The following is a 24,418-nucleotide window of genomic DNA, read 5'->3' as shown; positions in this document are numbered from 1 at the left end:
TCAAGTCAATCTGAAATATTTAGCGCGCGGGTGTCGCTTGCTCTAAGGCTGCGGACAAATCTGCGAATTCCTGATTTTTGTGCTAAGTTTCGTTTTTAATTATAAAATATATATATAAATTTTTAAGGTGGTAAAAATGCTATGAATAAACTCTGCCTTAAGTTTATGAACAGTTTGGAATGAAACAATTTACTAAATGTTACTGCAGCTTCTCAAAATATTAGGGGAGTCAAATTAAGAAATTGCCGTTTTGTACTGTTAAAAATTAATATTCTTTTGTTTTTGAGGTAAAATATCTTTATCAAATCGAATTCTTTATCTTTGTTATGTTTAAATTTTTGTCATCTCACGGGAAGTTTATTAACGCCTTAGCGGTGCAATACTTGGGATCTGGCCACAATAAGGTCTGTGTGTATTTCATAAATTGTGTTGCGTTTTATAAAAATTGTGAAAATCATGCGAAAATTCTTATTAGTTAGGGTTAGGTCTGGCATGTTCCGTACTGGGATGCAGGAAGGAAAAATCCCTTTATTTTTATGCCGTTTCAACGCGGTCAGGCACTTAGATGTAATGCGTGCAATACTGTGGGTATGTAACATCAAACCATGCCGATATTTTGGTTCAACATAGAGTTGAAACAATAGATCCACCCATACAGAACATCGGCTGCAATAACTTAAGTATTGTTTTATGTGAATTAGCTATAAAAATGATTCACTCAGACCGATAATTTTAATTTATTTTTGATGTAGAATATGATTACACAACATCTTTATTGCAACAAAGCTACAGAAAAATGTATGTTTTATGAAAATAAGGGACGAGACGAGCAGGGCGTTCAGCTAATGGTAATTGATACGCCCTACCCATTATAATGCAGTGCCGTTTAGGATTATTGAAAAACCCAAAAATCCTGAGCGGCACTACACTTTGCTCGTCACCTTGAGACATAGGACATGTTACGTTTCATTTGCCCAGTAATTTCACTAGCTGCGGCGCCCTTCAGACCGAAACACAGTAATGTTTACACATTACTGCTTCACGGAAGAAATAGACGCCGTTGTGGTACTCATAATCTAGCCGGCATCCTGTGCAAAGGAGCTTCCCACTGGTAATGAATTTCGTGTGCAATTGTACGAAAATTTAAGGCAGTTCGAATTCGAGTATAATTTAAGTCCAGAAGTTTCTTGCTAAAACAATTTGGATATGTCGCCAGCCTTATCAACGATTTAAGTGGTACATTTTTCCGTGTTTCAAGGGGATGAATAATAAACGAATTGAGGTGTGCTGGGTGCGATTTATGAAGGGTAGCCGGGGTTTTAATCTTGTGAAACGACCATAACAAGACGTATGGGCAAATTACTGAATCCGTTATGAGCCTATGTGAACGATTTAATGTGAGCGTGAATTTTAAGTGAGCTGCATAAATATTTTATTAGATGGTTCGTGAGTTTGTGGCGGTCATGAGTTTCATTTGCTAAATAAGCATGAATTTTGTAGCCGTTTGCTTGGTAAGACAAGATTGTATAAATATAATTGTTAGTAGTTAATTTGGGTGAGTTTACGTTACTAAGATGTTTATAGTTAGCAGCATGGTCATGGTGAGGATCTGTTGTAGGCTTCCTAAAGGTTGTTTCTTAAATCCTTATAATTAATTATTTAAAAAAAAACAATTTGCCAGTCGTTTCTGCGATTGACAGGAATTCTGAATTTAATTTTGGTAAAGTATTATGATTAAGATTAATATGATTAACATCTTCATGTTTAAATATGTTATTGTTAAGCTATTTCTATAACAGCCTATAGCCGCTCAGAATTCTTGAGAAACCGAAAAATTCTTAACGACAAGTAATTGTAGTCAAGAGAGAATCTCGCGGCATAAGATGTTAAGTCTCATTGCCCAGTAAGTTCATTAGCTACAGCGGTCTTCAGAGCGAAACACAATGATGTTTTCACGGCAGAAATAGGTGCCGTTTTGGTACCCATAATCTATCCGGCATCCTGTGCAAAGGAGTCTCCCACTGGTATATATTATTTTATACGTCTTTTATTTGTTGTTATGTTATATGTTGTACTATAATTGTTTTGTGATATAAAGGATAAGCATTGAGTGAACCCAATTTATTCAATGTTTTATCTAAACTATTAACTATTTATACAAATATTTGTCCCCTATATTTTTGGGTGATCAAAACCTAAATTTAATTTATCTTATTGGTACATTTTTTTATATCGAAGTGCTTTTAGTAGTTGTTTACTAGTCTTTAATCAGTCGGTTGATCTCTGAAGGTTATTAACTTTTACACCCTTCATTCAATAGGCTGTTCAAACATGTTTTAAATCAATAGCTTAATATGTTTGTTCTGATTTGACAACGGCCTCTTCCAATTTTTTTTTATTCAGTTTTATCTTTACCTATAATACTAAATTTATTCCTGTCTATTGCTTTTATTTTTCCTTCCTATCTTTTGTATTCTTTGTCATCCATGTTTTAATAATAATAATCTTTGACACTCTCACAAAACATTGCACAGATAAAAAAAGATTTGTAAGTAGTTTTCGCATTTCTGTGATGCCAAAAATAATTGTCTCGTACCATTTTTCTGCAATTCTCAGGATATTCCCTGTCCATCTCCATTTTTGTTCCGTTATAGTGCGCATCAAGTTTATCAGTTTGGTATTATTTCGTATTGTTGTATTTTTTCTTTTATCTGTCCTATAGACGTTAGCATACTTCTTTCCATAGACATCTACAAAACAACAAACCTCAAATTTGGTGTTAATGTGCTTTTGTAGAAGGCCATCTTTGACAACCGTACGATAAGGATTGGTCTTCGGTGCGCTCCAACAAGATACCGCAGACATAGTCGCAAAGTGCGGCAATAAATACCACGCCCAAGTTTGCGTACTCGAGCCAGTCTCGAACAATGTGTGACGTTGACGTGGCATATGTTCTGTTAAATTGTGCTAATAATTGACACTAAATTGCTGCGGTTGCGTAGTAAAACTTTGTAAAAATAATACTATAATAAAGAAAGACACTGGGATCACACATCATCAGTAAATATTGTGTATTTTATTAATTTGGATGTAAATTAACACGAAGCGTATGTTACAAAACTTGAAAGATGCCATTGAGTGTCAAGATGCTACGCACACAAGCATGTAATAGTTGCCGCAATAAAAAATCTATTGTTCTTAGGTAGTGCGGTACCTAGTTGGAGCTCAGCGGAGACCTTAATCTAAGACTTTATTTATTAAACAATAGTGATCATAAAATATGTAAGATAAGAGCATAAAGGAAGGACCAAAGTGTTTGCTTTATACTATCATTCATTTATCAAAAATCACCTACACTTAGCTCGTAAGCACAATCGTACCATCTAACAAAATAGATCTTAATTACTTCTGAATCGCATAGTAACTCCAACCAATTCCAACTTTCCGAGGCATTTATGTAGCACAGAATTTATAAATACTACCAATTGTCTCACTAACACAAATAATTTATATTATTGTTACTTTTATAAGTCGTAAAGTTGTTGTTTATGGTATCATGAAAAATGGAAACATTAAGCTGTTCACGGCTCGAGTTGCGTTTTAAATTAAATTCTATATTACAGTGAATGGTGTAAAGTATCAAGTTATATTGAGATATTTGGTAGAACAATGGATATAATAATATCAGTTTACGTCGTAAATTCAACTGAATTGGTAGTTTCGTTTCGTAAAGAATTTTCTAGATCATTTGTAGGCGAGAGAGTATGTATATTTATAACTCGTGTGGGAATCTTAAATCTTATATTTTTGTGGTTCAAAAAGTATAATTTAGATAGTTGCATTCTACGAACTTCATATTTTTTTTAATGAAAATAAGGGACGAGACGAGGAGGACGTACACCCGATGGTAATTGATGCGTCCTGCCCATTATAATGCAGTACCGCTCTGGATTCTTGAAACACCCAAAAATTCTGAGCGGCACTACAACTGCGCTTGTCACCTTGAGACATAAGATGTTGAGTCTCATTTGCCCAGTAATTTCACTAGCTACGGCGCTTTCTTCACGGCAGATATAGGCGCCGTTGTGGTACCCAAAATCTAGCCGGCAGCTTGTACAAAGGAGGATCATGTATTAGAATTTCTTTTTTATGGAATATCAGGACAAAGGACCGTACTGTCCACCTGATGGTAGGTGGTCATCGCTGCTTACACCCTCTTACAATACCAGGGAATCATAGGCCCACCGGCCATTTTGTTTACATTCGTCCTTGAAACACCGTGCAACGATGTTTATTCCATATTTCATTGAATGTGCAATGTTACCCTAGAAATGTCACTGTAGGGGAACGCCATCTCATCCAGACGTTATTTGGACCGTGGTGCGTTGTAGATAATGAAGTGAATTCTCATTTGATTGAAGGTAAGGTTTTCAATTCAATGTTTGGAATACATGAACTTTTGAGATAGCAAAATATATATACACTGGCCTTCAAAATTAAGTATCACACTTTTAAAATTGGGATAACGTTTTAAGTTGACAAGATATACTTTCGAAATAAAAAGGACTCCAAAGAGAATTTAATTTTGTACATAAAAACTTTATAGTCGGTAAACTTCTTTTAAGAATTGGCTGAAAAAAATCTTCAAAAACAAAACCATTCCTTTTTAAAAGTGGACGTTTCCGAATTACAATTTTACCATTCACATTTTTCTTTCTGTTTTAAATTTTTTTCAAGATCGATGAGTCTTGTTTTAAAAATGTATGCTAAAAAGCACATAACATTTATTTATCATGCCTCTTTCAGTTGAAGAATGTGCTAGGATCATGGCTTTTCTGGAACTAGGCATCAGTATGCGCCGCACTGCAAGAATGGTGGGTGTGACGGTACGCACGGTCCAGAAGGTAAAGCGAAGGTACGAAGAGACTGGACACCATCTGAGGAGGTCGTATCAGCGTGATGGCTTGGCCATTAAGAAGTCCTGATCTCAATCCGATTGATTACGCCTGGTATGAGCTTGGGAGGCTAGTCAGAAATCGCAGACCACCACCTACTACCCTCAGGGCACTAAAGCAGGCCCTGGTAGAAGAGTGGGAGAAGATTCCCCAACATCGGCTCCAAAACCTAGTGTTCAGAATGCCAAACCGGCTCGAAGCTATAATCAGAGCTCGAGGAGGCAATACCAGTTATTAAAAATTATTATGTAATACATTTAGTTGAATTTTTTTACACTAAACTAAAAATGTCTATTTTCATTTTTTTATATTTTTTAAGTTAAAAATGTTACTAATGTATAATTTTAGTTTCTAAGAATTAAAGCCTATAAAATTTGCAACAAAACGTTTTTAAACTTAAATCTCGACCTTCTATAGGTAAGAAAAAATAATAATTTGAAAAGTGTGATACTTACTTTTGCAGGCCAGTGTATATATATATACAAGACAGACGTCTTGTACATAAGTATTAATTTGAATAATTGGTCTAGCCTTCAGGAGGAGTTTACTAACATACACATGGAAGAGAATAATATAATTATGGACTAAATTGAGAATCTAAACCATTCTCAAATTCACTGGAACACACAAAAAAATCGGTCCAGCCGTTTTGGAGGAGTTCACTGTCAACACATGTCCAGAATAATTATATGTATAAAGAATATATATTTATATATAATGGAAAAGGACGACAAACAAGCGAACGGGTCACCTGGTGTTGAGTGATTACCGCCGCCCATTCTCTTAAAACCCCAGAGGAATCACAGGAGCGTTACCGGCCTTTAAGGAAGGTGTACGCGCTTTTTTTGAAAATACTCATATCGTATCATCCCCGAAACACCACACAAGGAAGCTCATTCCACAGCTTTGTAGAACGTGGAAGAAAGTTCCTTGAAAACCGCACTGTGGAGGACCGCCACATATCCAAATAGTTGGGATGATATCCCAATTTGTGGCGTATCGTGCAATGGTGGAATGCGGCGGCAGGAATCAGATGAAACAGCTCTTCGGAACACTCCCCATGTTAAATATGGCAGAAGACACACAATGAAGCTACAATATAGAATTTTGAACTAAAACTTCTTTATTCACTTGGGGGTAACTCAGAATATTTTTCTGACGGAAGTAACGTTAGTACTTCCGGCAGAAAAAAGTCAATAGAAACAATTTTTAACCATTATAATTTAATGGTTCAAAAAAAATTGTTTCAAATTGCTCAGTAATATTTTCTGAAATTCTCCAAGTGTATTTATTTATTTTAGACCACTTTTGTAATAAATTATAAATAAAAGTTCTCAGTCTGACTTTTGCGACATTCGTTAATTTTTCTTCGTCCATTGGACAGGTAAAAGGTTCGAGCCCATACAGCCATATTCGTTAACCAATAACAACGTTATATTAATATGTGTTATAATATTAATTTAAACTTCAATTTCTTATTATATTTATTGATTTATTTATTATTAATAATAATAAAGCCGTGTTGGCTTAAATTAAAGTAAGTATATAATTGGTGGTATAAATTAAATCTTCTTGTCTTTCCACTTTTTGTTTCCACTTTGTTATATACTGGATGTCCTAGAATAGGTGGAACAAACAAGGGTAAACGAAAATAACATATTTTGTCTATGAGCTTTCAGATAAGCAAAAAAAAGTATAATTATATGTATCTGTTAATTATTTCTTAAGTTAATTGTAATGAAGTTTTACTTTAATCGTGCGTAAAGATTACACACACACTTTTTTAAGACTATTAAACGTTTTATCAATTGTTGTGATAGAAATATTCGATTCATAAATACCGGCCTTATATCAGTGAATGGTGGCAACGAGCCACTGATATAAGGCCGTGAAGTGTCGATTACACGTTTTGGCTTGGATTTAAATTAATTATTGGCAGGAAGAACTCATCTACCTAATCGTAATAAATGATGCAATTTCTCGCTCGTCTATTTACATACGGACTTACATTCATGAAAGTTAGGGCAGATATGGTTTACACACTTTGGCTTCAATTTGCGTCCTTGGTTAATGCTCTAAGCATACGATCGTAGGTCACCGTATGTTTAAATCAGAAAAGAATTATGTGTCATTAATATTGAACGTTACTAAACATATTTGATACCATCTCAGTATCAATATTTGGATGTTACCCATTGTCCACCGACATGCTTTCCTACGACGCAGGTCACGCCCTAAGCTCACGACACAGATTAAATAAAACCAGAGTAACATTAATGTCTTAATGGCTTTTTAATGCTTAATTAACTAAATAAACTATTATAAGTTTATTGACGACCTGTATAGCCGAGTGGTTAGCGATCCTACCTACTAAGCTAGAGGTCCCGGGTTCGAATCCCGGTAGGTGCAAGCGTTTATATGATGAATATGGATGTTTGTTTCCGAGTCATGGATGTTTATATGTATGTTTATACGGATGTATTTATTTTTTAATAAGTATATTGTATTAAATATATCGTTGTCTTGCAACCTATAACACAGGCTATATATTATGCCTAATTTGGGGCAAGATAATTTGTGTAAAATGTGTTGTCAATATTATTAAAAAAAAATATTTAGTTTACACATCGTTAAATTATCAATATTAGATTGAAATATCGTAAAAACATATCATATTATTATATGGAAATTTATTATGTGGAAATTATTATCACGTTTCAGCTTTCGTGTTCAACGTACAAGTGGCATTTAATAGGCGCAATTAATATTATAAGACAATTAATATGTGTTTCTTCCTTAGCTCTCATCTATATTTTTTTTTAATTTAGTGATATATATCTCATGTTGAATTGAACGATAGCTTGAATTTTTATTTATTGACTAGCTGATCGGCAAACGTTGTTTTGACATATAAATTATTCTTTAGAGTTAGACTGTTTCTTGGATTTTTTCTTAAAGAAACTTAGCCTAAGTTACTCCTTCTTGCATCAGCCTGCCAATACAATTCCCGTCAAAATCGGTCTAGCCATTTCAGATATTAGTCGGAACAAACAGACAGACAGACAAAAATTGTAAAGATTGTTATTTTGGTGTATGCTCTAAGCTTGAAGATTTGTTAGTTGTCTATTAAAGTAAAATGACTTGTATTTGCTTGATACCAACCATTACTACTAGACAGACATGTATTATCAACATACTTAATTTACGTGTGATTAATTATGTCGCTCTGTGTATTTACTACTCTGAATGGATCTCTTGCATTGTGTTCATAGCCAATCTATCGAGCATCTTGATCATCGCAGGAATTCCAAATAGATTCCAATCACGACCTATCGATAAAACTATTCTTTTTTCAAACTATTTAACAATATCTGTAAAATATATACGCCATTTATTGCTAATGTTTGGACCTTATTAAATATTACAACTGTTTATGTCATGGTGTAGGTACATGTCAAATGTCGTTTTATGGCCAGGTGGTATGAATGTCTAAATTTATTTATTTTCTAAGTGTCAAGCAGAAAAGAGGCTCAGCTGGTATTAATTGAATACCGGTTTCGATGAACATCTTTTATAGCCTTTTTACCCATAGTGTAACGCTTTGGTGGTCTTTGAGGTTTGCGGTATGCTTTTAGTTTTAATGTATCTCCTCATTAGGTATCTAAGAGACATTCACTACATGGGGTAGTATCCTCATCTCTGCACAGGGGCTCTTTTATACCAGCTTCTTTCAGTTGAACACATACAACGAAGAGGGACTCACATCATCCCCGAAAAGAACGAACAGAGACATAAGATGTTTAGTCTCGTTTTCTCAGTAATTTCACTAGCTACGGCGCCCTTCAGACCTAAACACAGCAGCTTCCACATTACTGCTTCACGGCGGATATAGGCGCCATTGTGGTGCCCATAATCTAGCCGGTATCGTGTACAAAGGAGCCTCCAACTGGTAAATGTGTTGTCCAAGTTTATTTCAGCAACTGAGTTTCACCACCGAACATTACACCGAATGCGAAATTCCACCCGCTTCACGTTGAAGACTGGAATTCTACAAGCACCCGTTTCTCTAGAAACTTTTTGCTTCTCACAACTACTTCGTGGAATTATCTACTGTTTGTTGTATTCCCAAATTGAAACGAATTACAAGACTCCAGTTTAGAGCATACTCTTCATCTCAAAGACCAACTGTTTCTCCAGTATTAAAAATCATTTTGGGTCTTTTGTTGGTTCCATATTGACTATACGCTCGATTCCCTTCCATTTTCTTCCACTGTCTCTTATTTGTGGCTTTCTCATACAGTATCGGATGTCATCCTGCCAACACCACGGTGGTCTGCCGCGCCCTCTAGTATTCGCTCTAGGCCTCCATTGAAGTACTCTGAAGTCTAGCGTCCAAATTTAATGTAAAATCTCAGTTTGAATTCCCACAATGCTCAACGTATTATAATAGTAATGTAACCGATCACTTATGTGAAAAGTACGTTTTGTACAGCTATTAAAGCTCAAAAATCAATTTGCAACAAAATATTACAGAAACGGCAGAAACTTAAAAAACCTGAATAATAATGGAAGTTATTGATATTCGATTCATGCACAAAAAGCTCCGCCAATTATTCGTAAACGCAACATTCACTTAAAAGCGAACATTGAGTCCCATCTTTTGTTGAAATATAGCAACATAAAAATGCTACCACGAAAAAATTCTCGAGGCATCCCATATATGAACGGAGAAAAACTTATCGGCACTCGCGAGGTTTCATTTGATATTTCTATATTCTTGTTTGTCTCTAAACTTAAAAGCGCTAACGCCGTACGTCATCCTGTCGAATCGTCCCAATGCATAATACATCGTTTCCATTACACTACAAAATTTAACATAAACCTGATGTTAAAGTTCTTCGATGAATAAAACTCAATTTTTTCCCGCACAGCAACTTATAACGACAGGCCCCTGAAAGGTCCACTTTTTATTCGTCCCTTGCGATATTTCGTAGTTACATTATTTCGAAATTTATACCCATAGCCGCACTCAGTAAATTAGTATCGTAAGAGAATGCAGTTGCAATCATCCAAAAAGAATTGATCAGATTTTGTTATCAATTTCGGACCATAAAAGGTGGTTTGAATATCCCTAATGTTATAAGCAGTCGTTAATCTTGGGAGAAATCGCATATATTTATAATATCGTTTAATCAATAAAACATGAGGTATGAGATTCATTCACTACGGTATAGATAAGCTTATTTTGAATTTACTTTTATACATCTGAACAGAATCTACATATTATAATCTTACGTGTATCGAAGTTGATTCCAGACATATTTCAAATTCTATTACATTTCACGTCTGTTTGACCATCGTGATAATACTTATTTAGTGGATTCGTCGTCGGTTAGTTACTTATTCGATGCGTGTATAGACCACCGGGATTGCGTTTAAGTACATGTTTGTAATTATAAGTGACCACTCTAGTCTTAGAACTGATCTTTCCTCATGTACTCCTAAATTTACCATTTTGAATGAAGGATTGACTTGATATTGTAGCAACATGTATATTGAAAGCTAATATCTAAAATCTCCATTATAACATAGTATTTTCTTTGATTAAGGTGAGTGTTACTCATATCAACAAAATACATATTAAAGGATTACAAATACAAAAAAATACATAATCATTTATTTCGCAGTTTACATTATATGCAAATTTACATTTTATACTGACCACACACTAGGCGTTGCCTGTTGGGGGAAATAGTAGAATTAACAGTAAATATACAAGCGGCTAGTGACAACAAGCTGTTTGCTGAAATGTAACTAATCAAATAAAGAAATTAAATAAAAGTAATAACTATATCAGTATTAATTTTGTGTATGTGTAGGTGAAAATGTATGTATTATGTATATGTGTATTTGTTAGGATTGTACCTTAAGATTTTCGGTTTCCATATACGACGAGACACATAGATATAGTGTCAAAACATTCAAAAATATAAATTATTTTTTATCAAGATGCTTAATGTGTAAAGGTGGGATTTACTCAACACTATAAGTTGGTCAACAGTAGAATAAAGTCAATGAATCAACGAAGCAGAATATATCACCATCCTCTTCTTCTAATAACATTTTTTAACTGATCAAGTCATTTTATATTTCAATCTGACAGATGCAATAGTCGCGCTCATAAAAAGGCCAGAAGCCAGTTTTGCTTCAGAGCCGCTGCGACGCAACGGCTCACGATTCGACCAGTGCAATAGAGCCGCAATTGTCGGAAGACTATCTTTAGGGTTCCGTTCCCGAAGTGAAACCAACGAGAACTTTGTTACTATGGCCCCTGTACGTCCGTCAGATGCAAACGTCAGTCTGAGGTATGTATCTCAGTAAATCGAAAAATAGAAAGCCAAAATTTAGACAGACTATTGCCGCTTTAACACAAAAAAATATCATGACCAAATTTACTTTTTACATCTTGGTTTAGCAACCTCATTTGTTTCTTTCAAAAAGTGTACAAAAAGCACATACTTAGTATATCTTGTACGGTGCCACAGAAGCCTTCTTGGACGGATTTAAAAACAAATCACTTCACGGGGCTTGGATTTGCGAACGAGGGTTTGTTGTCATTGTTGTTAGGAATACATGAATTTAAGATTGTTATTATAATTGTAAAAGAAAATTATGATGAAAAGAGCTTGATTTAACTACAAATGGAGGTTTTATCAAAGGATCGTATAAATATTGTCTCTTATATTATCTTGCTGACGTTTCAATTTGATAGTTTTCATTCGTTATCACCTTCTGATATTATTGATCGATTTACCGAGGCGTATCAAAGAGATCTCTGGTTGTCATATAAATTACTGTTGACCAACTTATAGTCCAAGAGTTAGGAACAATAATTCTTGGCTATATATGATTCTGCTAATAGTTAACAAACAATATTCTGATCTTTATCAGTAAGCATCTTATCAGTATATAAGTTTAAGTATATCATGAAGAATATGACCAAGATAAGGTAGAGGGACTATTCAGTGCTTGGCAACCATGGTCGGTCATGTTTCTCGTCACTTCAGGTGTGTCCAAAGCAGTGGCGTGCATTGGTTTCCTAGCAAGGTAGGCACCCTAGATATATCTAGTCGTAGTTGAGCTTTGGAATATACAATCTGGAGATGGCTTACCGTTAGTCTTTAGTATCCAGCGTAAGGAGTAGGTGTTCAAAAGATCTTTGGATATTAAATAACGGAACCAAATTGAAGCAAATTATCTTAAAAACTAAATTGTCCATAACGAGGTAGGCACTGCCTAATTGCCTATATGATATGCACGCCCCTGGTCCAAAGATTTCCTTTCCTTCTTAAATAATTGTAAATCACCAAGTTTGTTAAGAGAAGCGGTTTTTTAGAATAAGTTGAATTTTTTTAAAGTTAGGACTGTTTGTCATAAATTAAAAGCTAGCCAATACTTTATAAATTAAGTTCAATGGAAAATAATATAATAATTACATATTTTACAAAGAAGGTTTTTTTACGAAAATAAGGTACAAGACGAGCAGGACGTTTAGTTGATGGTAATTGATACGCCCTACCCATGGCAATGCAGTGCCACTCAGGATTCTTGAAAAACACAAAAAAATCGGAACGGCACTACGATTGCGCTCGTCACCTTGAGACATAAGATGTTCAGTCTCATTTGCCAAGTAATTTCACTAGCTACGGCGCCCTTCAGACCGAAACACAGTAATGCTTACACATTACTGCTTCACGGCAGAAATAGGCGCCGTTGTGGTACCCATAATCTAGCCGGCATCCTGTGCAAAGGAGCCTCCTACTGGTAAATGAATAGTGTTGAACAATGAATGTATGTAATAGTGTAAAGTGTTTTTTGATGTTTGACTCCTACACTATAGTTGGCTGTGTTGTCAAAGGAAGTGCTTTGGTTATTGTTCTAGTCGCTTAAGACAGAATATCTATCCTTGGCTTTAGGTCTTATCATCGCAACGATCGCAGAGTCCATACACTGCAATTTAGCCCGCCCTCTATTTGATAGTCTTATTTTGCTATCCGATACTACGAAATTGAGGTCTTATTGTAATGTATCTCAAATTACAATGGCCCTTTTTATTATTCTCATGAATTATAAATGAACGTATGATTCGGCGTTTGATACTGAACTGATTTTCTTAAACGGGAAAGTTTGAAATTTATAAGTATATACAATTAACTTTGTTCTAGTTTTTTTTTATATGTGTTACCTGTTGGTAAGCGATCATCGCAGCCCTTACTCTCTTGTAACACCAGAGGTATCACAGGAGCGTTTCCGACCTTATAATGCCTTGAATAAAGGTATATATGAAAACCGAAAACCAAAAACACATGACACGCGGCGGACTAGGATTGAAACGGGTTCCTCGTGGTGAGAGTGAACGGTTTAACTTATTGCGTCACCGATGCCTTTAAAACGACTCTTAATACAATTGAATAACTAGTATGTATATTAAACTAAAGTCCATTGCAAACAAATTATAACGAAATATAATAATTACCTCATTAAAGTTAAGAATAGAGAAAAGATATTATAGTTAATATGAATAGCGTAATAGATTCCTATTTAACGTAAATAAAGTACTTACTTGTATTATAAATAATCTACAGGCAATCGGTACAAGGAAAAAGTAACATTTGCATTTAAGATTTGAAATTGAATGCAACACTTTAGTATTTGTTGAATGTCAATTATTTTATTCAAAACTAATCATATCTTTAGATGCAACGTAAACTGTTCAGCATACTTCCATTCCATTTTACTTTCATGGCTAGTAACGGCAGACTTTACAATGACATTAAAATATCAATATTTAGACGTGTAATAATATTGTAGAAGCTTAGACAATATTATTATAATCATGTACTTAAACGATTAAGCTGCAAAACTGTACCTAGCCTAATAAATAATAAGACACAACATTTAATGTTACAAATAGCTATAATCTTATGAATATAAAAAATGACTTTAAGCAAAATTTATTAAAAGATATAACTTACACAGAATCTATCATGTATTTGATTGTAATCCATAGAGATCGTCTATACAGCGAAACTCTAAATTGTTAATTAAATTTCTTAATTTAAATTTTCGGTTTAATATTATTTGATTATTATTGTTGACTAGGCAACTCAAGCGGCCTATTCATGGTCATGATGCATGGACAAGCTGTCACTTTCCTAGCACATATCTTAGAACGACCCTCACCACGACACCACCACGAGCAATACTAATCAAGCGAGCATGACAAACTACAACTGCTGCGGGAGCTAAACTAAATAACGAAAACATTTCTATCACCCAGAATATCTGAAACAAAAACCTCGAATAACAAAATAAGTGATAAAAAAGAATAGACTCGAGTAAGAAAATGTGGCCCGAAAACGCAACCCTGTGCTTGCAACAAGCAAATGCTTAACATTGTAGTGTTATTAGGTCACATCAGGTAATTATCTTAATTTCGCTATAAAGTTAATATTATATAGCTTACATTGTACATTAAAACGAAGTGCGCTACCAGTGCTTGTAAGATAACGGTATCAAAACTATCTAATAAGCAGTTAATCTATTTGTATACGATACAAATCAAGGCACCGCGGGCTTCTTTATGAGCGGCTACCCACATTGTGCTAATGTCACATTGACTGACAAGCGATCACTGTAATCGGTTTATAGCCTAAACAATTCTTATTGTAATGATTGTACTACCAGTTATTAATGTTCCGTACGATGTGAAGCGTCACGAATTTAATATGCACAGCATGCGTGCGGGTTCGTTAGATGTACCTCCGCGACCGGGGCGTCATAACATTTGTCATGACTCTAATATTTAGGTCACATACAATTACTTCGCATCATATTTTACTGTCAGATCAATTTTTGTTTAATTCTATATTTGGTTCGTTGGTCATCTCAAACATAATCAGAGAGCGTAATATCTATTCGTGTAGATGTTGTACGAATGTTAAAAGAAAGGAAGGAAACTATTTTATTTTACAGATATTTTTTCTTATAAAATGAAGGGAAGAGACGAGCAGGACGTTCATTTGATGGTATTCGATACGCCCAAACCATTACAATGCAGTGCCGCTCAGGCTTATTCTTGAAAACAACGAAAATTCTTAGTGGCAATACAATAAAAAGCGCTCGTCACCTTGATACATATGATGTTAAGTCTCATTTGCCCAGTAATTTCACTAGCTACGGGGCCCTTCAGACCGAAACACAATAATGCTTACAGATTACTGCTTCACGGCAGAAATAGGCGCCGTTTTGGTAACCATAATCTAGCCGGCATCCTGTGTAAAGGAGCCTCCCACTTCTATACATATAAATATACTTTTGATTAAATAAATAAAATAAAGATAAACGAATTTGTCAAAACTACGTATATATATATATATATATATATACTCTCTCGAAGACAACGGAGGTTATAAGGTCAAAATTTAAAATTTGATTTTATGCAATGGTAAGATATTATAACAACGTAAAAAAATATGTATTTTGGAACAGTATAAGGTTATAATTCACTTATACTTTGTGCATATTTAGCCCGTTATTCTTTTCAATAACCCCAAACATAATTTAACCTTAAGAAAACAAAACGTCTGCTGGACAAGAAAATTACTCCAGTTAGGAGATAGCAATAAAAATGTAAATGCTTAAAGTCCTTCGTTCCGCTTTATACGCTGCATCGCGATCCGCATACTTCCCAATTTCGAATATCCACAAACAGCCGGTCAGTATTCTGAAAATTAAACGAATAATTACAGTGCTTATCCAATTTGGCTGAGCAGAAAAACCGACCCCCCGTTGCACAGGAAATTTGTTTTAAAATTCGACAACAATGGGGAGATTGTAAGCGGATAATTGCGTACGCGAACCATCCGTGACGTTGGTATAAATCTACAGTAAACGGTTAATGATACGTTGTGAGGCCCACGGATTTCAATGGGACTTTCAGTAATCTGTGGGATCTGCTGTTGGGAGACGCATGTCTTGTCGAGTAGGGAGTTGTATTTACACAAATAACTTTGTACTATGTAATTTGAGTAAATGCTTTCAACGAAATTTTTGTTTATCTGCTTTGTAATATCGTTGTTTTGCGTGGACTTCAATTTTAGCGGTAAGGCCTTGAGTGCATTTCATAAATGAATGTCCTATGCGACGTTACGAAGAATAATGTGATACGATGGGGTGTTTTAGATGAACATTTTTTTTAATCTTAAAACCCTATTTATTTTTTCGGTTTTTAAGGAACTTTCTTCCACATACGATCAAGCTGTGGAAAGAGCTTCCTTGTGCGGTGTTCTCGGCAGGTAGATACGATATGGGTACCTTCAAAAAAAGCGCTTACACTTTTTTAAAGGGCCGGCAACGCTCTTGTCGTTACTCTGGTGATGCAAGAGAATATGGGCGGCGGTGATCACTTAATATCAGTAAACCCGTACGCTCTCTTGTCCTCTCTTCCATAAAAAAAAAAAACAAAATTAAATATATATATAGCAAACGGTTATTGATACGATGTGAGAAATTTAATAGGGCCTTCAGTAATATATAGGAACTGCCGTGGAGGAGTATGTCTTCTCGTGATGTTTAAGCGCTTTTTGAAGGTGAACTCATATTGTATTATCCTGGAAACACCAGATAAAACGAAACGCCAAACACATCCAAAATTTGACCGCAGAAATCATGAGTATTTCTCATTACTATCATTGCACTAAATTATGTTTTCTGTATGGAAATTCTCGAATTATTTGTTAAAATGCATATTAATACACTGTTTTAAGATTAAATGTATAATATTTATCTTTTTCAGAAATCTCTATTCGAACTGAGTTTGTATAATAATAATAATAATAATCTAAACATATTATATTTATTTTTACACGATTTGCTATTGGCAGACTCAAAACATATCATAATTCATACCAAATTACCCATAATAAACACACATTATTTTGTTCATATACGCTCGTTATTGTAAGCATATACAATAAAAATTAACCCATAAGTGCGTAAGCGCTTATATAAATATAAGCTCGTTAATCCATATTGAAAGATCCACTAGTTTTAACGATGGCATAGATATGCACATATAACATGATCTGAAACCAACCCAAGTACTCAACGATCCTTATAACTTTTAAAATAGAATTTATATTAAACAGGTATAAAATACGATGGTAATAAAGCTTAATATTTCCTCTAATCAATGAAATCGACGCTCATAATGAGATACATCGATCAAACGTGAATACTTAACCGCCGTGGCAAATATTGCAGACAGTTAACTTTGTTACAAGCGGAATATTATATTACTTTAACACTATAAATTGAGTCGTGCTGCAAGTGTTTATTATGCTGTTGACTTGATTTTTATTACTGGTATAAAGTACACATTTATAATAACAATTTCATTCTAAATTTTAAAGATATTTTCAGCTAAAAAAATTTAACCCTTACTACTTATATATATATATATATATATATATATATATAGGTGGCGGTTACCACTAACGTTCTTATTAACATATTACCATTGGGAAGCTCTTTTGCACTGGGTGCCGGCTAGTGCGTACCACAACGGCGCCTATTTCTACCGTGAAGCAGTAATGTGTAAGCATTATTGTGTTTCGATATGAAGGGTGCCGTAGCTAGTGAAATTACTGAGCAAATGAAACTTAACATCTTATGTCTTAAGGTGACAAATACAATTAATAAATATGTAAAATCATTTATTTCGCACTTTACATGTAAAAATTAACATTTAACACCCCTACACTAGGCGTTGCCTGTCTCGTGGGGGAAATAGTAGAATTAACAGAAAATAAAAATATACAAGCGGCTAGTAACAACAAGCTGATTACTAAAATTTAACTAATCAAATAAAGAAATAAACTAAAAGTAATAACTATACAAGTTTTAATTGTGTGTATATGTAGGTGAAAGTATGTGTATAATGTGTATTTTTTAGGATTGTACCTTAAGAAGATTTTCAGTTTCCATATAGCATAGTTGTATTAAATTTTTTATTGAAGCTCTTTAGCCTTGAAGATGGAGTGTTCTTTAAATTTACAGGCTGGACCAGTTTATTATAAATCCGGGGGTACAAAAAGGTTAGAAAGCGACATGCGAATGCAGTTTTGACAGTAGTAACAGGCAATTTGTAAGCTCGGTTTTTAAGCAACGTATTGTACTTTTTTGAGTTCAGAGCTGTTTTGTGGACATACATCGCCACTCTTATCAGGTAAAGCTTTCGAACGCTGAGCACCTGAACATCGCTGCCAAATCATTCGTTGGGTATCTAATCGGTTTCCTCAAAGCGACTTTTAACGCAGCTCTTTGCGCTCTTTCCAATTTTATTAGGTTGGTGGAATTTGTACTTCCCCAGGCTAGAATGCAGTAATTTACGATTGATTGTCCCAGGGCTAAATAGATGCTTTTTAATAATGAAAGCTCGGCGGACTCTCGAAACAATTTAATGGTGTATACCAATTTTCGTAAACGAGGCAAGAAAGCAGCAACGTGAAACTAAATGTTTCGTCTACGACTATTCCAAGATATCTTCTCATTGCGTTAACTCTTTTTATGTGGTCACAAGTGCATTTTTGAGCTGGACGTCTAGTACAGTGTGTACTGTGAATTTTAAGATTCTGCTGTTGGCTTGGTGATGAAGCAGAAGTCTTACAGAAAATTGAAATCTAGTTTTAGAAGTATTTAAAGTTAGAATATTCTGTTTCAGCCAGTATGATACCAGTGACATACCTTGCTCGACATAGTCGTAGACGGTATCCCAAGAGAGTCCGTGGAAAACAATAGCTATGTCATCAGCGTAACACAGGATCTCAGCATTTTAAAATGGGATAAGCAAGATGTCATTAATATTATATAATAAAAACAGGATAGGACCTAAAATTAAAAACAGGGCAGGACCTAAAATGCTGCCCTGTGCTACCCCGAAGGATATTCGTCTCAGGTTACTAAGTTTATCACCAACTTTAACACATTTTCTTTCCGTCAAATAGCTAGTAAATCAACCCAGTATCATTCCTCGGAACCCGTATGCTTCGAGTTTTCGCAGTAGGATGGGAATTGCAATTCTATCAAAGACTTTCGATAAATTTAGAAATACTCGAACACAGCCACCCATTCGTCTAAATGGGTGGCAACAACTTCTGTGAGAAGAGTCAGTGCATCTTCTGTTGACTTGCCCCTTGTAAATCCAAACTGCCGATTCGCTATAAGGGAGTTAGATTCAAGGTAAGCGTCTATTCTTTTGTTCACAATGCACTACAATAGTATTGAGACAGACCCTAAGAGTGATATCGGCCTGTAATTACTGGGTTTCGTCTTTGATTGACCTTTACGGATCAGTACGACTGCCACTTTCCATGCCTTAGGGAATGTACCACTTTCAATACTTTGATTAAAAATTGCCGCTAGCGGTTCAGCAATTGCAGGACGAATCGACTTTAGAACTTTATTATTCAAGCATTCAAGACCTGGGGAGCTATATGGGTCTAATTTCTGAATGAGACAGAGAACTTTATGCTTATCTGTAGGCGTTATAAATATTGAGCTTAGTGCTGATGGGTTAATTTTGATCTTGGCTGCAAGCGATTTTTCTGTTTCATTTTCCTGACCAAGTATTGTACTTGCAAGGTTTTGGCCAACTGAAGTAAAATACTCATTACATACGTTAAGGGCCTCTGTCTCATTGTTTCTTATGTATTTTAAATCTTGCCTGGGAGGTGCTGTGCAATTGCGATGTGTTATTTTGTTGATTGTTTGCCAGCGCTTTTTTTGATCTTTTTTGTGAGCAACTAGTTCCTTTTTTCGTATTTAGCTTTGATATTTCTTAAAAGTTTAAGTTTATATGGAAGTTATTAATTGTAGTGCCACTCAGAATTTTTGGTTTTTTAAGAATCTTGAGCAGCAATGCATTGTAATAAGTAGGGCGTATCAATAACCTGCACGTCCTGCTCGTCTCGTCCCTTACTGTCATAAAAAAAATATTGAAACAATTACACAAAAATACGCAAAAGCTTATGAGCAGTGTCTTCAGCTTTATTTATACTCCAAGGCTATTGAGAATCTCAACATGGACCTTGTAAGAGAACTCAAAAGGACTAAACTCTTGAAAAACTAATCGTGGAAGTAGTTGACTAGATGACGTCTTAATTAAGACGCCTACATAAGAAGATAACAGACACATACTTAGTTTTAGTCTGTGTAAGTAAAATACAAATAATTAATAGCTTTATTGGTTAATAAAAAGTACCAAGCAAACGCAATAACTAAATTACATAAGTACCTGCTGTATTTTATAAAAAAAAGACAATTTTTGGTATGTAAATACTTAAGATATGTATAATAAACCTTTTGACAAAATTTCATTTAAATTGACATGTGAACATTGAGATCGGAGCACCCCTAGGCTAGCCCGAGGATAACAATTTGATTAAACACAATTACAAAGTCTTATGTCGTTGACGCTTGAAAATTGACTTCCTTTTGGGAGAATTATATAACAAAAACACATCTCCAAAAACCACCAGTAACCGCTACTTACGTACCCGCCCGTATTATCAGTCGTATGATTAGAATACAATTCAAATTCAAAAATCGTTTATTAAATAAGTTAAAAATGTGAAAATTATATGCTTAGAAAATTTATATATATATATATATATATATATATTTGTATTTGACGACCAATATATCCCAGAGTTTAGTCAACCTGCCTACTGAGCTAGAAGTCCCGGGTTCGAATCCCGGTAAGTGCAAATATTTATGTGATGAATATGGATGTGTGTTTATATGTATTTATGGATGTTTAAGTAAGTTTATTGTATTAAATATATCGTTGTCTTGCACCCATAGTACAGGCTATGCTTAGTTTGGGGCAAGATAATTTGTGTAAAAGTGTGTCAATATATTTATTATATGTCGAGATTATTATCTAACCAGGAATATTAGTTTAGTGAGAAACTTTGTGTTAGTGTGCGTGCATTGCCCCAAAGAGAGTTAGTCCTAAATTAATTTTTTCCTACGTTTTTACAGCTGTCATAGAATATCTAGACGTTTATATGATCTAAGCTTATTTGAATGTCAAAGTTATTATTTTTAACATTTACCAACACCTCGGAAATGTTGAGATTTAATGTGAAGAGGTGGTAAGAAACTAAAGGCCATTATTTTAAATTAATATTTAAAGTCTCTATAGTGTCCAGGTTAAAAAGTAAATTAGTCATAATAAATTTTTAACAGCTGTGTTATTAATAAACCTGAAGTAAAGTTATTCCAAATTTAAAACTTTATGCCTTTATCTTACCTTTTTCATTACAGAATTAAATGACAGGGACATGTATTTTTAAACTTGCAGTAAATTTACACTGCGCTTATTAATAAGACAGTAAGAAAGTTACAAGTACAATAGACAAATCAGTATGCCGACACTGTCGATAAATAAAAGCATAATGCAAACGTTTTATTAATATATATTAAATATTAAAATATATTAATATAATATATGAAATAATTAAAATACTATTTTATGCAAAAGTTGTATAAAGAGGTTCAAAGAACGCGAGTGGCGCGGGTGTGCTTATGTACATAAAATGATTTCAACATTAAAATATTATGACGTATTTTATAATTTATATTAGGTATACTATAGTATGTACGCAGATGATATCGTAATCATGGCAGAGACCATGGAAGACTGAAGCCATATGCTCGATGGCCTCAATACAGGTCTCAGGTCTGAAAATGAACATGGAAAAGACGAAGATCATGTCTAATGCCCATGTTGCACCTACTCCCGTAACAGCTGGGAACTGTACTCTCGAAAATGTTGACGAGTACGTCTACCTTGGACAGAAAACAAAGTTGGGCAGGTCTAAATTTCGAGAAAGAGGTCACTCGTCGACTCCACTCGGATGGGCGGCGTTCGGGAAGCTCCTTAAAATCTTCTGTTCCAAAATACCACAGTGTCTGAAGACGAAGGTTTTTACCAATGTGTGTTGCCAGTGATGACATACGGTACGCAGACCTGCTCGCTAACTATGAGCCTTATGAGGAAGATCATTATCGCTCAATGGGCAATGGAGAGGGTTTTGCTCGGAGGTTCCCTGTGAGATCGATTCAGTACTGAGGAGATCCGTAGGAGAACCAAAGTCACCGACATAGCCCAAATGATTGCGAAACTGAAGTGGCATTGGGCAGGGCACATAGCTCAGTGGACAGATGGCCGTTGGGGCAGCAAAGGACCTCGAATTGTGACCACGTACCGGAAGATGCAGTGTTGGTAGGCCCCGCACAAGATGGACCGATGATCTGGTCAAGATCGCCCGAAAAGGTTGGATGAGGGCAGCGCAGAACCGATCGTCATGGCGATTGTTAGGGGAGGCCTCTGTCCAGCAGTGGACGTTTTCCGATGATGATGACTATAGTATTTACTACCTAATATATTTATAAACCTACCATACCTAACTTAGAATTCGTAGTCTGTAGCACCAACATAACTGTGCTTTTATGGCGATATTAAAAAACTGTAAACAATGCTTTTTTAGGCCATAGAGTATAGACTTTTCAAAGACTTAATAAAGAATATACTTACATTACTTATCAAATATATTATGCGTCCGTCTATCGTGTAACGGGTTTTGTTTTTGATCCTCACTTACATATTTTTCAACAGCTGGGTGTGTATTGTGCTGTCAATATTAATCCGATTAGTAGGAATGTTCTAGGCGAGGCTTGTAGATGTTTTAGAATTTTTATTAAACTTTTTCCGCAAGAGTGCAAACGAGACGAACGTATCTGAACGATCTTTTAGTAACATGGCCGAGCGTGACTGAGCACTTTATTGTCTATATATAGAATTAGAATGACGCGAGTGACACGAGCCTATGTAACGCGCGTTGTCGATAAAGTCGGTTTGTTTCACCTAAGGGAGACTCACTCACATGGTTCGTACTATCAAACTCACCTTGCCCCAAACTAAGCATAAGCTGTACTATGGGTTCAAGACAATGATATATTTAATAAAATATAGTAACGTAAATATACATAAAAATACATATAAAAATCCATGACTTGGAAACAAACATCCATATTCATCATATAAATTTTTGCACCATATAGATTCGAACCCGGGCTCACTAGGCAGTGTCACTAACCACTATAAGGGTCGTCAATACCCCGCGTGTTAAATTATTAAGCATGAAAACCCGTTTATTTTAATTGATTTGATTTAGAAGCTTTTAAGCATCTTCAAGAGACCTCAAAAGTAATTTCAAGACTTCTGTCTTGAATGCAGGATCAAGTTGATATTAATTTCGACTTGTCCTCTACGAATTTAAGACACGAGTGCAATATAACGCGATCTTGACTTTGCATTGGGCTGTCTTAGCTTCCTCCTTAGTCGTTCACTCTTGACAGAGTGGTCGTGGTTGCATGATGAGACTGTAGGTACACACAAGACATATCTATAGTAGATAATGCAACCCTCGCAATACGCCTTCACTTGCCACTGTCTTCAGCGTTACCGGAACATTGGACTATGGTGGTATGAGTCACAGCCTTTATCAGGTCTGTCCAACGCGTAGGTGACGGACCTCATGACCGCCTGCCTTCCACTAGTCCTTGGAAGAGTCGTTCCATGGAGTTTTGGTTTTGTGTAACGTGCCCAAAGAACTTGAGGATTCGTATTTGCACAGGCAACGATAATCTCTCCTTCACCTTGATTTCTTCCAATATCGAAAGTCTTAGCTGAAGCTCCGCATAGTTACGGCTGTAAAATGACTATAAAGGCGTATTCTTAAATTATGCTATGCTTCACTCAACTAAGATTTACGTAAGTAAACTCTGAGCAAAGTCTAAGTATGCTCTATAGATCTCAGCGAAAGCACTTAAGTCAAGTCAAGTCTTGAAGACAAACAGCGATTACTCATCACTATCAATAAAAATTGATTCTATAAGATTCCTTTTTCAATTTCAACGGAACAGAAATATTTCAACCATTTTTTAGTTTAAAATGTTGATATAATGAAAGTATGCTTACGTGGTCTGTCATAGCGTTCGCTAGTTTCCAAATAATGTTAGATTTCCCAGGGGTATACGTGATTCATTGTTCACAGCGAATACGTAGCCAATAGCTGGAACTTTGTTTATTTATCTCGCTTTTATATAGTGTGTTTGTTATCCGTTATTTGTGTATTCAATCATTAATAATTGGCTTCATCGTTTTGCACACGTAAGAGAAGTATTGTACCTTCCGTTCTTTATAAACTGACATTATACTTACAATAGCGGCTAATGACATATTATAGCCCGTTGACAGATACACAGACGGACAGATTAATAAAAATATCAAATTTTTTTTCATACATGTTTCATATATTTTCTGTGATCATATT

This window comes from Leptidea sinapis, chromosome 25, assembly GCF_905404315.1.
Source record: "Leptidea sinapis chromosome 25, ilLepSina1.1, whole genome shotgun sequence".
NCBI classification, from domain to species: Eukaryota; Metazoa; Arthropoda; class Insecta; order Lepidoptera; family Pieridae; genus Leptidea; species Leptidea sinapis.
The sequence above is the reverse complement of the archived record's forward strand: the minus strand, read 5'-3'. Positions refer to the sequence as shown.